This window comes from Rhinoderma darwinii, unplaced genomic scaffold (assembly GCF_050947455.1).
Source record: "Rhinoderma darwinii isolate aRhiDar2 unplaced genomic scaffold, aRhiDar2.hap1 Scaffold_533, whole genome shotgun sequence".
NCBI classification, from domain to species: domain Eukaryota; kingdom Metazoa; phylum Chordata; class Amphibia; order Anura; family Rhinodermatidae; genus Rhinoderma; species Rhinoderma darwinii.
The window spans coordinates 76,229-88,705 of record NW_027464082.1 but is presented as its reverse complement, the minus strand read 5'-3'; the positions used below and the strand labels follow the sequence as shown (position 1 = coordinate 88,705).

The following is a 12,477-nucleotide window of genomic DNA, read 5'->3' as shown; positions in this document are numbered from 1 at the left end:
AGCAATTTGGATTTGTTACTATGTTACCTAGAAGAATAACAAACTGTGCAAGGATGGAGGTTGTAGGAGCAAGGAGAAGTTGTCTGTAAAGTTGGTGGATGCCTATTTTCCATTTTGCAGTCCCTTGTCTCCCTCTTGTGGCCTCCTGGAGGCAACTAGCTGTGCAAAAAAAAGACAGCCTGGCGGCCGGCTGTTGCAGTGTTGCCCTCTCAGGCAACACTGAGTGACTGACTGAGCCTCACCGTCTTATATAAAGTTCAGACGGAACTTTGCACGTGTCATAGTGGAGCCCTCAGGATTCCAGAGCCAGCTTTCTGACATCATAATGGGGCCTCAGAGATAAAAGCCTGGGCCCAGGCAGTGTTGGTCAGTGCTGCTCAGCAGGCAGCACTGGACTGGACTGGATTACAGCTGATACAAGGTGTGAAGGAACAAGGGGTGGCTGTGGGCATGCACTTGCTGCCGCTGCCAGTGTTTATCTGCATGGCAGCAGGGCATTTGGGCGTTGCCAGGAAGGCGTTTTTATGTAGATTCCTCCTCTTTCAGCACTGCATTGTGGTGCAAGCAAAAGAAGCAAATCCTGTCTGGCTTCCTCTCCGGCCTTTATTCACCTCCCGTGTAGCTGTGAGTGTGTGAGCCTGCAGGGCCCCATGGAATTGCCTAGAAGTAGGCTGAATCGCTGCAAGGGCTGAACAGCAGTATCGGGCAGGCTCGGGCAACGCGCGGCCCGTTCGGGTTATCGCTTCTCGGCCTTTTGGCTAAGATCAAGTGTAGTATCTGTTCTTATCAGTTTAATATCTGATACGTCCCCTATCTGGGGACCATATATTAAATGGATTTTTAGAACAGGGAGATGGAAATAGAGCTTGCTCTGTCCACTCCACGCATTGACCTGGTATTGCAGTATTTCCAGGACCGGTGCACCCTTTCCTTATGTGTTGACTAAAAGCAGATTCCAAAAGTGTTTTTTGTCTTTGCTATTGTTTCTGTCTTTCTGAAGGGATCTCCCCTTTTAATCCCATTATTTCAACACCTGTTGGACAATGCATGAGTGATAATGAGCTCATTGATTAAATGCAATTAATGAATAGATTGCCACCTCTTGTTGTGTGTCGTCTGTGTTTCTGTGTTTCCGGCATTTCACATTGGAACACCTCATTCACCTTCCTTGTCTTCTCTCCGCCCTCCCTTTTAGGTAAGTTAAAGAGCTGCACCTGAGCCAGCCACTGATTGATTGATTGATTGATTGATTGATTGATTGATTGATTGATTGATGCAGCACAACAGTCAAATAGTGGAGTGGAGTAGGGGAACAGCAAACAGCCAATAAAGCAGCCCGCCCGCTCGCCTGCCCGCCACAATGGACCTACCTGTGTACACTAGATGGATGTGATGGAATGTACTGTCGTCCCTACATTTCAAGAAGAAGTAAGAATTGCAGTTGCAACAAAGCCTTGCTTGCCTACAAAGAGAGCAGCAATTTGGATTTGTTACTATGTTACCTAGAAGAATAACAAACTGTGCAAGGATGGAGGTTGTAGGAGCAAGGAGAAGTTGTCTGTAAAGTTGGTGGATGCCTATTTTCCATTTTGCAGTCCCTTGTCTCCCTCTTGTGGCCTCCTGGAGGCAACTAGCTGTGCAAAAAAAAGACAGCCTGGCGGCCGGCTGTTGCAGTGTTGCCCTCTCAGGCAACACTGAGTGACTGACTGAGCCTCACCGTCTTATATAAAGTTCAGACGGAACTTTGCACGTGTCATAGTGGAGCCCTCAGGATTCCAGAGCCAGCTTTCTGACATCATAATGGGGCCTCAGAGATAAAAGCCTGGGCCCAGGCAGTGTTGGTCAGTGCTGCTCAGCAGGCAGCACTGGACTGGACTGGATTACAGCTGATACAAGGTGTGAAGGAACAAGGGGTGGCTGTGGGCATGCACTTGCTGCCGCTGCCAGTGTTTATCTGCATGGCAGCAGGGCATTTGGGCGTTGCCAGGAAGGCGTTTTTATGTAGATTCCTCCTCTTTCAGCACTGCATTGTGGTGCAAGCAAAAGAAGCAAATCCTGTCTGGCTTCCTCTCCGGCCTTTATTCACCTCCCGTGTAGCTGTGAGTGTGTGAGCCTGCAGGGCCCCATGGAATTGCCTAGAAGTAGGCTGAATCGCTGCAAGGGCTGAACAGCAGTATCGGGCAGGCTCGGGCAACGCGCGGCCCGTTCGGGTTATCGCTTCTCGGCCTTTTGGCTAAGATCAAGTGTAGTATCTGTTCTTATCAGTTTAATATCTGATACGTCCCCTATCTGGGGACCATATATTAAATGGATTTTTAGAACAGGGAGATGGAAATAGAGCTTGCTCTGTCCACTCCACGCATTGACCTGGTATTGCAGTATTTCCAGGACCGGTGCACCCTTTCCTTATGTGTTGACTAAAAGCAGATTCCAAAAGTGTTTTTTGTCTTTGCTATTGTTTCTGTCTTTCTGAAGGGATCTCCCCTTTTAATCCCATTATTTCAACACCTGTTGGACAATGCATGAGTGATAATGAGCTCATTGATTAAATGCAATTAATGAATAGATTGCCACCTCTTGTTGTGTGTCGTCTGTGTTTCTGTGTTTCCGGCATTTCACATTGGAACACCTCATTCACCTTCCTTGTCTTCTCTCCGCCCTCCCTTTTAGGTAAGTTAAAGAGCTGCACCTGAGCCAGCCACTGATTGATTGATTGATTGATTGATTGATTGATTGATTGATTGATTGATTGATGCAGCACAACAGTCAAATAGTGGAGTGGAGTAGGGGAACAGCAAACAGCCAATAAAGCAGCCCGCCCGCTCGCCTGCCCGCCACAATGGACCTACCTGTGTACACTAGATGGATGTGATGGAATGTACTGTCGTCGGGGGGCGTGGCTTGGGCGCTGCAGTGAACGGTCGCAACTCTGGTGAGCTCCGCCAACAGAGGACCTAATTTGCTCCATCTGCTGAACGAAAGTGCTCGAAACTACCTCTTCCCCTCTCCCTGCTGCTGCGGAGACGACTGGGCACTGGTGGAGTGGTTTTTTGGGCGATTCCGCCGAAATATCGGAGGAACAAGCTAGTGAGGCCTAGCCTCGCGGTCGACCGGGACCTCGATTTCCAGCGAGACGATCGGCGGGAAGGAGCGGTGAGAATAGAAGTGGAGGAGCTGCAGATACATACTGCTCTGAATGAGCTGACACTCCCTCGCTACCGCCGCAGCGCCGTCCAGGCATTTGAGGATCCATCTTCGGTGGTCTGGTTGCGACTTCAGGGAGAGGATCAGGTTGAGGCCTTGCCTCGTGTCAATCCGGGACCTAGATTTCGGGCGAGACAGCCGGCGGGAAGGTTCGAAGAGACCAGAGGAGCAATAACAGGTACACAATAAGCACACTAAGCAGCTGCAGCTGCCTGGGAGACACAAGTGCCGTTCTGCTATAGAGACCCGCATTAAGATTACAGACCTGAATCCCAGGGGCAGCCCGTTCCTTACTGTGAGGTCTGAGGAGACTAGGCCCAGGCTTGAATCCTGCAGACCAGCGCCCAAGGACTTCAGAGAAAGTGCCACTTATACCCCCAAGCTTTACTTCACTTCATGTCATCACCTTACTTATGAGAGCACTGCTCTAATTTTTTCTCCGCTGGGAATTTACCTAGTGAACAAGCTTTATTACTGATCTGACATACAGTGTAGTCACTTGGACTCCCACGACAAATTTTTTTTTTGCTAGGCGACCCCCTCCTCCTCCCTCCACCATTGCTAGGGAGGCAGTTAGGAAGCTGTAAGCGCTGTTCTTAATGAGCTACATGTAACTACCATTGAAGAGACACGCACTCTATTTTTTCTTTAGTACCACAAAACTAACACAAGATGGTGAAAACTGGCAAAGAAAAGCTCAAAGATGTTGCTCACCACACGCCTAAAAAGCATAAAAATCAACATGAAGTTGATCGTTTCTTTAACAAAAAGCACGCTGCTTCCTCTTTAACTGGGAGTCACCTATCCACACAAGAGGAGGACACTGAAATGTCACAGGATGGGGATTCGGATAGAGAGAGTACTACAGCTCAGCCTACTGCATGTGATGAATCGGATGCATGCCATATTTCTAGAGCTTTTCTCAAAAAATGTTTAGCTCAAGCCTTATCTCCAGTGCTGAAAGAACTCTCTGATATCAAAACAGACGTAAAACACATCGGCCACAGAGTGGAGGAACTGGAAAATGCTCATACTGCTTTATTGTCCCACAGTGCAGTGACACAACAGACGGTTATCTCCCAACAGGAACATCTAAATTCTGCATTTCTTCAGCTTGAAGATCAGGAGAATCGCAACAGGAGGAAGAATATTAGGCTAAGGGGTATGCCGGAAAGTGTAGCTCCGGAGGCTTTGAGAGCAGCAGCCGCTTCAATTTTCGCAGATCTACTGGGGGCGGATCGAGCCTCCCAAGTGATTATCGAGCGTATACACAGAGCTCTTAGGCCCAAGCCTGCCCCGGGAGAGCCTCCGAGAGATGTGGTTTGCGGGCTCTTGAGTTTTGTCGACACAGCTGCTCTTTTACAGAGGGCCAGGGACTCTCAAGGAATCTACTACGACAACTCCAAAATTCTGTTCTTTCAAGACGTAGCGGCAAGCACTCTAAACAAAAGGCGAATACTGAAACCGCTTACTGATATTTTGAGAGATCGTCGCATTCCCTACAGATGGTTGTATCCCTTTGGACTTTCTGTGATGGACAATGGTAAACCCATAGTGATAAAGCAACCGGACGATCTACACAAAATCTGGACTGTGCTTCGGGTCACCCCGCTGGACATACCATCGTGGCTGCCGGTTCATTTACCTGTGGCATTCCCGGAATTACCACCTCTAGAGAAGTGGAACCTACAAACCAAGGTGAAGTCCCCGAGGAGGACCTCCACCTGAAATTGGAATTCAGGACATTGGCTTTGTAGAGGTATCAGCCAAGAGCGGACCTTCTCCCTTTCGCAGTAGAGGAATCGTCGTGGTGTAATTGGTGGCTTACAACAAGCCTCTTGTGTATCCTTTCAGAATTCTGCTAAAAATGGTACTATCTGATATGTGTAGCTACTAACAAAGAGTGCGTCTCTTTCATTTCTATTGGTTCTTTTTTATGTTCCTGTCTTCTTTCATATTGAAATGGCTAAACCCATTTTGTATTGTGTATCTGTATACGGTTTTATGCTTAATCGTATCCAGAACTATTCTCATTCCCATGGGATCAGGGACCTGTTTGATCCTAGACCTTTCTACATGGTTCTTATGTAGAAAAGATTACAACATTTGTAATGTTTTGTTTATTCATACAACTTGTGTTAAGTTTGGAGTTAAGGTGACACATGGTGGGCTCTTATACATTTTCGTCCCTCCACTAGACGTAAGTACATATGGCTGAAGTTAATATTGTCTCATTAAATGCAAGAGGGCTTAATACCCCTCAAAAACGCAGCCAAGTATTTGCCATAACCAAGAAAGCACGTTCAGACATCCTGTTTCTGCAAGAAACCCATTTCCGACACACACACACTCCCTCTCTCACTCACACCTCATTCTCACAGTGGTTCCATAGCACACACTCCTCAGCATCACGGGGAGTTAGCATTGCTATTAGTAGATCAGTTCCATTTACCTTATTGGCCCAGCAAATCGACCCAGCTGCTAGATATGTTTTCATTAAAGGCACCATAGGGAATACTATGATTACTTTAGCAAATATTTATGCCCCTAATAGAAATCAAGCTAAGTGGTTAGCTAGCACGTTAAATAAAATACAAACTTTTAAAGAAGGAATCCTGGTCCTGGGAGGGGACTTCAACTGTGTGCTGGATTATAGGTTGGATACTACCTCTAAATCTTCGGCTGTACCCACCAATGCACTTAGGACAATGAAGAGGGCATTGGCTGACCTATCGCTAGTCGATGCTTGGAGAGCAACACATCCTGACACGAAGGATTTCACATACTACTCCACAGTACATAGAACCTACCACAGATTAGACCGCATGTATATCTCTGATAGGCACTTAGGTGAAGTTACTGCATTAGACATAGGGTCCATACTGATATCCGACCACGCACTAGTCTCTATGTCCTTATCCATTTCGTCCCTTCCCAGGAAAACTCTGAATTGGTCTTTAAATGAAACGTTACTGGGCTCGCCAGAGGATATCTTGAGAATAGAAAGTAAACTCCAGGAGTATTTTCGCTTTAATGACATTCCGGGGACCCCTGTATCGATCGTATGGGAGGCTCACAAAGCCTGTATCAGAGGCGAGTTTATTGCACTAGGCTCTAGAACTAAAAAAGCTAGAGAGGCCACAGTAAACTCCCTGTTGAACAGAATTTCAGCTTTAGAAACACTTAGAAAACAATCGTCCATACAGAAATCTCAATCTGAACTCGTGAAACTGAAAAATGATCTCAGGGATCTCCTGAATGTCAAAGCAGCCAAAGCTCTCCAGCGATGTAAATTTAAATATTATGCTCACGGAGATAAAGGGTCAAAAATTATGTCAGGACTTCTTAAAAAACAAAACGAGAAATCCTATATTGCCAAACTGAAAACAGAAAAAGGTGAGGTAGTCCAGTCCACTGAAGAGATTGCGGCTGAGTTTCACAAATTTTACTCCTCTCTTTATAACCTGGAGACAGGTGGGCCAACATCACATATAGGAGATCGTGCTGCCACTATTGCTTCTTTCCTTGATTCAATCTCCTTACCTAAAATTGGGGAGGGTGATTTGGAAAGGTTGATAGCCCCTTTTTCAGAACAAGAAGTTAGAGAAGTGCTGGCCTCTATACCTAGTGGTAAGAGTCCTGGACCCGATGGATTCCCAATATTTTATTATAAAACATTTGCTGCAACCTTGTTGCCACATTTTGTGAAGCTGAGCAATTCTTTGCTGGAGGGGGAGGCTCTCTCCAAACGAATGCTTGATGCACATATCACAGTTATCCCAAAAGAAGGTAAGGACCCTATGATTTGTAGCAGCTACAGGCCAATCTCCCTTCTGAACACAGATGTAAAATGGTGGGCGAAGTTATTGGCACACCGCATAAATTTATTACTTCCTAAATTAATTAATCCCGAACAGACTGGATTTGTTCCACAAAGAGAGGGGAGATTTAACACTACCAGGGTAATTAACGCGATCTTCTGGGCACAAAAACACAAGATCCCACTAGTCCTCCTAAGTACGGATGCAGAAAAGGCGTTCGACCGCGTGGCTTGGGACTTTATGATAGCAACTCTCACTAGATTTGGGTTTCCCCCCACCTTTGTCAGAGCCATTCTCACGCTTTACCATCAGCCGTCCGCTAGGATCAAAATAAATGGGGCCCTTTCATCACCCTTTGATATTTATAACGGAACACGACAGGGCTGCCCGTTGTCCCCATCTCTATTTGTACTGACCATAGAACCCCTAATCCAGAAATTCATTCAGTCCCGAGAAGTGCAGGGCCTTAAGATTGGGGACGTAACGCATTCAACGGCAGCGTTTGCAGACGACCTCCTTCTATTTATATCAAACCCATTCCAGGCTTTTCCAGCAATCCTTGCGATTCTGGAGGAATTTGGAAAAGCTTCTAATTTTAAGATTAATTTAGGGAAATCAGTGGCCCTAAACATCACGGCGCCAAAGTCAAAAATCCAACGTCTTAAACTGTCCACACCCTTCACATGGAACTCAACAGACATAACATACCTGGGGGTCCGCATCTCTTCAGACCCTTCTAAGTTGTTTGAGTATAACTATAAAACACTATATAGGAAAATCAGTTCGCGGTTAGCGGGATTGAAAATCCCGTATGTCTCTTGGATGGGAAGAAAGAATATTCTCAAATGCTATATAATGCCGCAAATCCTATATGTGTTACAGACTGTTCCTATATGGCTCCCGAGATCCTTTTTTACTCAAATACACCGCTTGTTCTCAAAGTTTGTTTGGAATGCTGCCCGTCCTAGGCTGGCATATGCTCAAATGCGACTTGGCAGAAAACAGGGGGGATGCGGATTACCAGATGTTCAAACATATTACAGAGCCATCCATCTGGCTAGGTGGTTGTCGCTAGTTCACCCACAGCAGATGGTGGGGCCACATACCCATATCGAACGACACATTCTTGGGGAGGAGGGGATCATACACCTGTGGTCCTCAGTTCTGATGAAGACAGGTCAGATGAGTGACACTTTGAGGGGCACGGTGGAAGTGGGGCAGCACTTCTTCACAAAATTGATGCCAGATACAGGACCCTCTCCTCTCATGCCGCTGGGGGTCCTTCCTGCCTTCCTGAAAGCAGATGTCACTCCGATTCATTTTCCTTGGTCCCATCTACAGCGAATTTCAATATACCCTACGTTACAAAATGTATCTGCCCTACCGAATCTAGCGGACATACTAACCCCACTAGTCCCCACCCCCATCTCGTTTATACATGAATTTGCTTTCAATAAGGTATGTAGAGAATTTTGCGATAGGTTTTCACAACCACTAAGGGATATTAATTGGCTAGAACATTATTTGATATTTCCCAATCTACCTAAAGGTCTCATCTCTAAAATATATACTAAACTTCTTCAGTTAGCAGCTCCGGATAAACCTGGGTACATGATAGCATGGGAAAAGGAGCTATCTGTCACCTTTACCCCTTCGGAAGTCTCCGTGGTCTTGTCCAACTCGCAGGGCTTTTCCCGTTGTGTTAAGACCCAAGAGAATTCTTTTAAGACATTGACGAGATGGTATAGAACCCCTCAGTTACTTAATAAATGGAGGCTTAATGCGGATGAATTATGTTGGAGGTGTGGAGTGGAGGTGGGGTCTATCTCACATATTTGGTACCACTGTTCAGTCCTGCAGAGATTTTGGGCTGAAGTTGGGAGACTTATTAATGTAATATGTGGGGCGAACATATGCCTTACCCCCGAATTGGTGCTGTTATGGCTACCTAACAGCTCGTTTAGACCATCTAAGCATTCTCTAGCAACCCACTTGCTGACAGCAGCTAAACTTCTCATCCCTATGAACTGGAACTCTAAGTCTCCGCCTACAATATCTCAATGGCTAGAAAAAACTAGACAAATCTTCAGAATGGAAGAACTAGCGGGGTGGGAGAGTGGCACACATGTGAAATTTCTAAATACGTGGAAGAATTGGGTAGATTTTACTAAGAGTCCTGTTTATAGTCATATTATGATACCCTCCCTCTTGACCTGATCTGACCTATTTTGTGCAAGGGTAACTTTCTCATATGCAGAAGAGGAGCTTACTAATGCATATATTTACTTCACTAAGCTCTCATGGTGGTCACCTGTTTTATGTTATTTTATTTTATTTTGTTGGTTTATTTGTGTTACTGTTTATTAGTTGTCAAAAACAAAAGAACTGCCCCCGTTAGATAATGCGGGTATGCCTGAACAGGTATGACATGGAAGGCAGACAGACCTCTAATAAAGCCACATGGGGCCAGGTTCAAGAAGCTTTCAAACATGTTTACAATTGTACTTGCCACATGTTTTTATGTCTCCTTTAAGGCCTGCGTGCCGCATACTCTTATGTTATATATTCTATGCCGGGCTACATGTCAAGCCCACATGTTATAAAACTTTTCTCAATAAAAATATATTGAACAAAAAAGAATGTACTGTCGTCCCTACATTTCAAGAAGAAGTAAGAATTGCAGTTGCAACAAAGCCTTGCTTGCCTACAAAGAGAGCAGCAATTTGGATTTGTTACTATGTTACCTAGAAGAATAACAAACTGTGCAAGGATGGAGGTTGTAGGAGCAAGGAGAAGTTGTCTGTAAAGTTGGTGGATGCCTATTTTCCATTTTGCAGTCCCTTGTCTCCCTCTTGTGGCCTCCTGGAGGCAACTAGCTGTGCAAAAAAAAGACAGCCTGGCGGCCGGCTGTTGCAGTGTTGCCCTCTCAGGCAACACTGAGTGACTGACTGAGCCTCACCGTCTTATATAAAGTTCAGACGGAACTTTGCACGTGTCATAGTGGAGCCCTCAGGATTCCAGAGCCAGCTTTCTGACATCATAATGGGGCCTCAGAGATAAAAGCCTGGGCCCAGGCAGTGTTGGTCAGTGCTGCTCAGCAGGCAGCACTGGACTGGACTGGATTACAGCTGATACAAGGTGTGAAGGAACAAGGGGTGGCTGTGGGCATGCACTTGCTGCCGCTGCCAGTGTTTATCTGCATGGCAGCAGGGCATTTGGGCGTTGCCAGGAAGACGTTTTTATGTAGATTCCTCCTCTTTCAGCACTGCATTGTGGTGCAAGCAAAAGAAGCAAATCCTGTCTGGCTTCCTCTCCGGCCTTTATTCACCTCCCGTGTAGCTGTGAGTGTGTGAGCCTGCAGGGCCCCATGGAATTGCCTAGAAGTAGGCTGAATCGCTGCAAGGGCTGAACAGCAGTATCGGGCAGGCTCGGGCAACGCGCGGCCCGTTCGGGTTATCGCTTCTCGGCCTTTTGGCTAAGATCAAGTGTAGTATCTGTTCTTATCAGTTTAATATCTGATACGTCCCCTATCTGGGGACCATATATTAAATGGATTTTTAGAACAGGGAGATGGAAATAGAGCTTGCTCTGTCCACTCCACGCATTGACCTGGTATTGCAGTATTTCCAGGACCGGTGCACCCTTTCCTTATGTGTTGACTAAAAGCAGATTCCAAAAGTGTTTTTTGTCTTTGCTATTGTTTCTGTCTTTCTGAAGGGATCTCCCCTTTTAATCCCATTATTTCAACACCTGTTGGACAATGCATGAGTGATAATGAGCTCATTGATTAAATGCAATTAATGAATAGATTGCCACCTCTTGTTGTGTGTCGTCTGTGTTTCTGTGTTTCCGGCATTTCACATTGGAACACCTCATTCACCTTCCTTGTCTTCTCTCCGCCCTCCCTTTTAGGTAAGTTAAAGAGCTGCACCTGAGCCAGCCACTGATTGATTGATTGATTGATTGATTGATTGATTGATTGATTGATTGATTGATTGATTGATGCAGCACAACAGTCAAATAGTGGAGTGGAGTAGGGGAACAGCAAACAGCCAATAAAGCAGCCCGCCCGCTCGCCTGCCCGCCACAATGGACCTACCTGTGTACACTAGATGGATGTGATGGAATGTACTGTCGTCCCTACATTTCAAGAAGAAGTAAGAATTGCAGTTGCAACAAAGCCTTGCTTGCCTACAAAGAGAGCAGCAATTTGGATTTGTTACTATGTTACCTAGAAGAATAACAAACTGTGCAAGGATGGAGGTTGTAGGAGCAAGGAGAAGTTGTCTGTAAAGTTGGTGGATGCCTATTTTCCATTTTGCAGTCCCTTGTCTCCCTCTTGTGGCCTCCTGGAGGCAACTAGCTGTGCAAAAAAAAGACAGCCTGGCGGCCGGCTGTTGCAGTGTTGCCCTCTCAGGCAACACTGAGTGACTGACTGAGCCTCACCGTCTTATATAAAGTTCAGACGGAACTTTGCACGTGTCATAGTGGAGCCCTCAGGATTCCAGAGCCAGCTTTCTGACATCATAATGGGGCCTCAGAGATAAAAGCCTGGGCCCAGGCAGTGTTGGTCAGTGCTGCTCAGCAGGCAGCACTGGACTGGACTGGATTACAGCTGATACAAGGTGTGAAGGAACAAGGGGTGGCTGTGGGCATGCACTTGCTGCCGCTGCCAGTGTTTATCTGCATGGCAGCAGGGCATTTGGGCGCTGCCAGGAAGGCGTTTTTATGTAGATTCCTCCTCTTTCAGCACTGCATTGTGGTGCAAGCAAAAGAAGCAAATCCTGTCTGGCTTCCTCTCCGGCCTTTATTCACCTCCCGTGTAGCTGTGAGTGTGTGAGCCTGCAGGGCCCCATGGAATTGCCTAGAAGTAGGCTGAATCGCTGCAAGGGCTGAACAGCAGTATCGGGCAGGCTCGGGCAACGCGCGGCCCGTTCGGGTTATCGCTTCTCGGCCTTTTGGCTAAGATCAAGTGTAGTATCTGTTCTTATCAGTTTAATATCTGATACGTCCCCTATCTGGGGACCATATATTAAATGGATTTTTAGAACAGGGAGATGGAAATAGAGCTTGCTCTGTCCACTCCACGCATTGACCTGGTATTGCAGTATTTCCAGGACCGGTGCACCCTTTCCTTATGTGTTGACTAAAAGCAGATTCCAAAAGTGTTTTTTGTCTTTGCTATTGTTTCTGTCTTTCTGAAGGGATCTCCCCTTTTAATCCCATTATTTCAACACCTGTTGGACAATGCATGAGTGATAATGAGCTCATTGATTAAATGCAATTAATGAATAGATTGCCACCTCTTGTTGTGTGTCGTCTGTGTTTCTGTGTTTCCGGCATTTCACATTGGAACACCTCATTCACCTTCCTTGTCTTCTCTCCGCCCTCCCTTTTAGGTAAGTTAAAGAGCTGCACCTGAGCCAGCCACTGATTGATTGATTGATTGATT

The 12,477-nt window shown here is 46.1% G+C and overlaps 4 non-coding genes across 4 annotated transcripts; all 4 read left to right on the top strand.

Moving 5' to 3' along the window:
* Positions 1–738: 738 nt before the first annotated feature.
* LOC142722356 (U2 spliceosomal RNA) lies at positions 739–929 on the top strand. Its single transcript, XR_012874667.1, has one exon. It is a non-coding gene; the product is annotated as a U2 spliceosomal RNA (small nuclear RNA).
* A 1,284-nt stretch (positions 930–2,213) lies between these two features.
* LOC142722354 (U2 spliceosomal RNA) lies at positions 2,214–2,404 on the top strand. Its single transcript, XR_012874666.1, has one exon. It is a non-coding gene; the product is annotated as a U2 spliceosomal RNA (small nuclear RNA).
* An 8,076-nt stretch (positions 2,405–10,480) lies between these two features.
* LOC142722353 (U2 spliceosomal RNA) lies at positions 10,481–10,671 on the top strand. The gene has a single exon (XR_012874665.1). It is a non-coding gene; the product is annotated as a U2 spliceosomal RNA (small nuclear RNA).
* Positions 10,672–11,967: 1,296 nt separating this feature from the next.
* On the top strand, positions 11,968–12,158 carry LOC142722351 (U2 spliceosomal RNA). Its single transcript, XR_012874663.1, has one exon. It is a non-coding gene; the product is annotated as a U2 spliceosomal RNA (small nuclear RNA).
* The last annotated feature ends 319 nt before the right edge of the window (positions 12,159–12,477 follow it).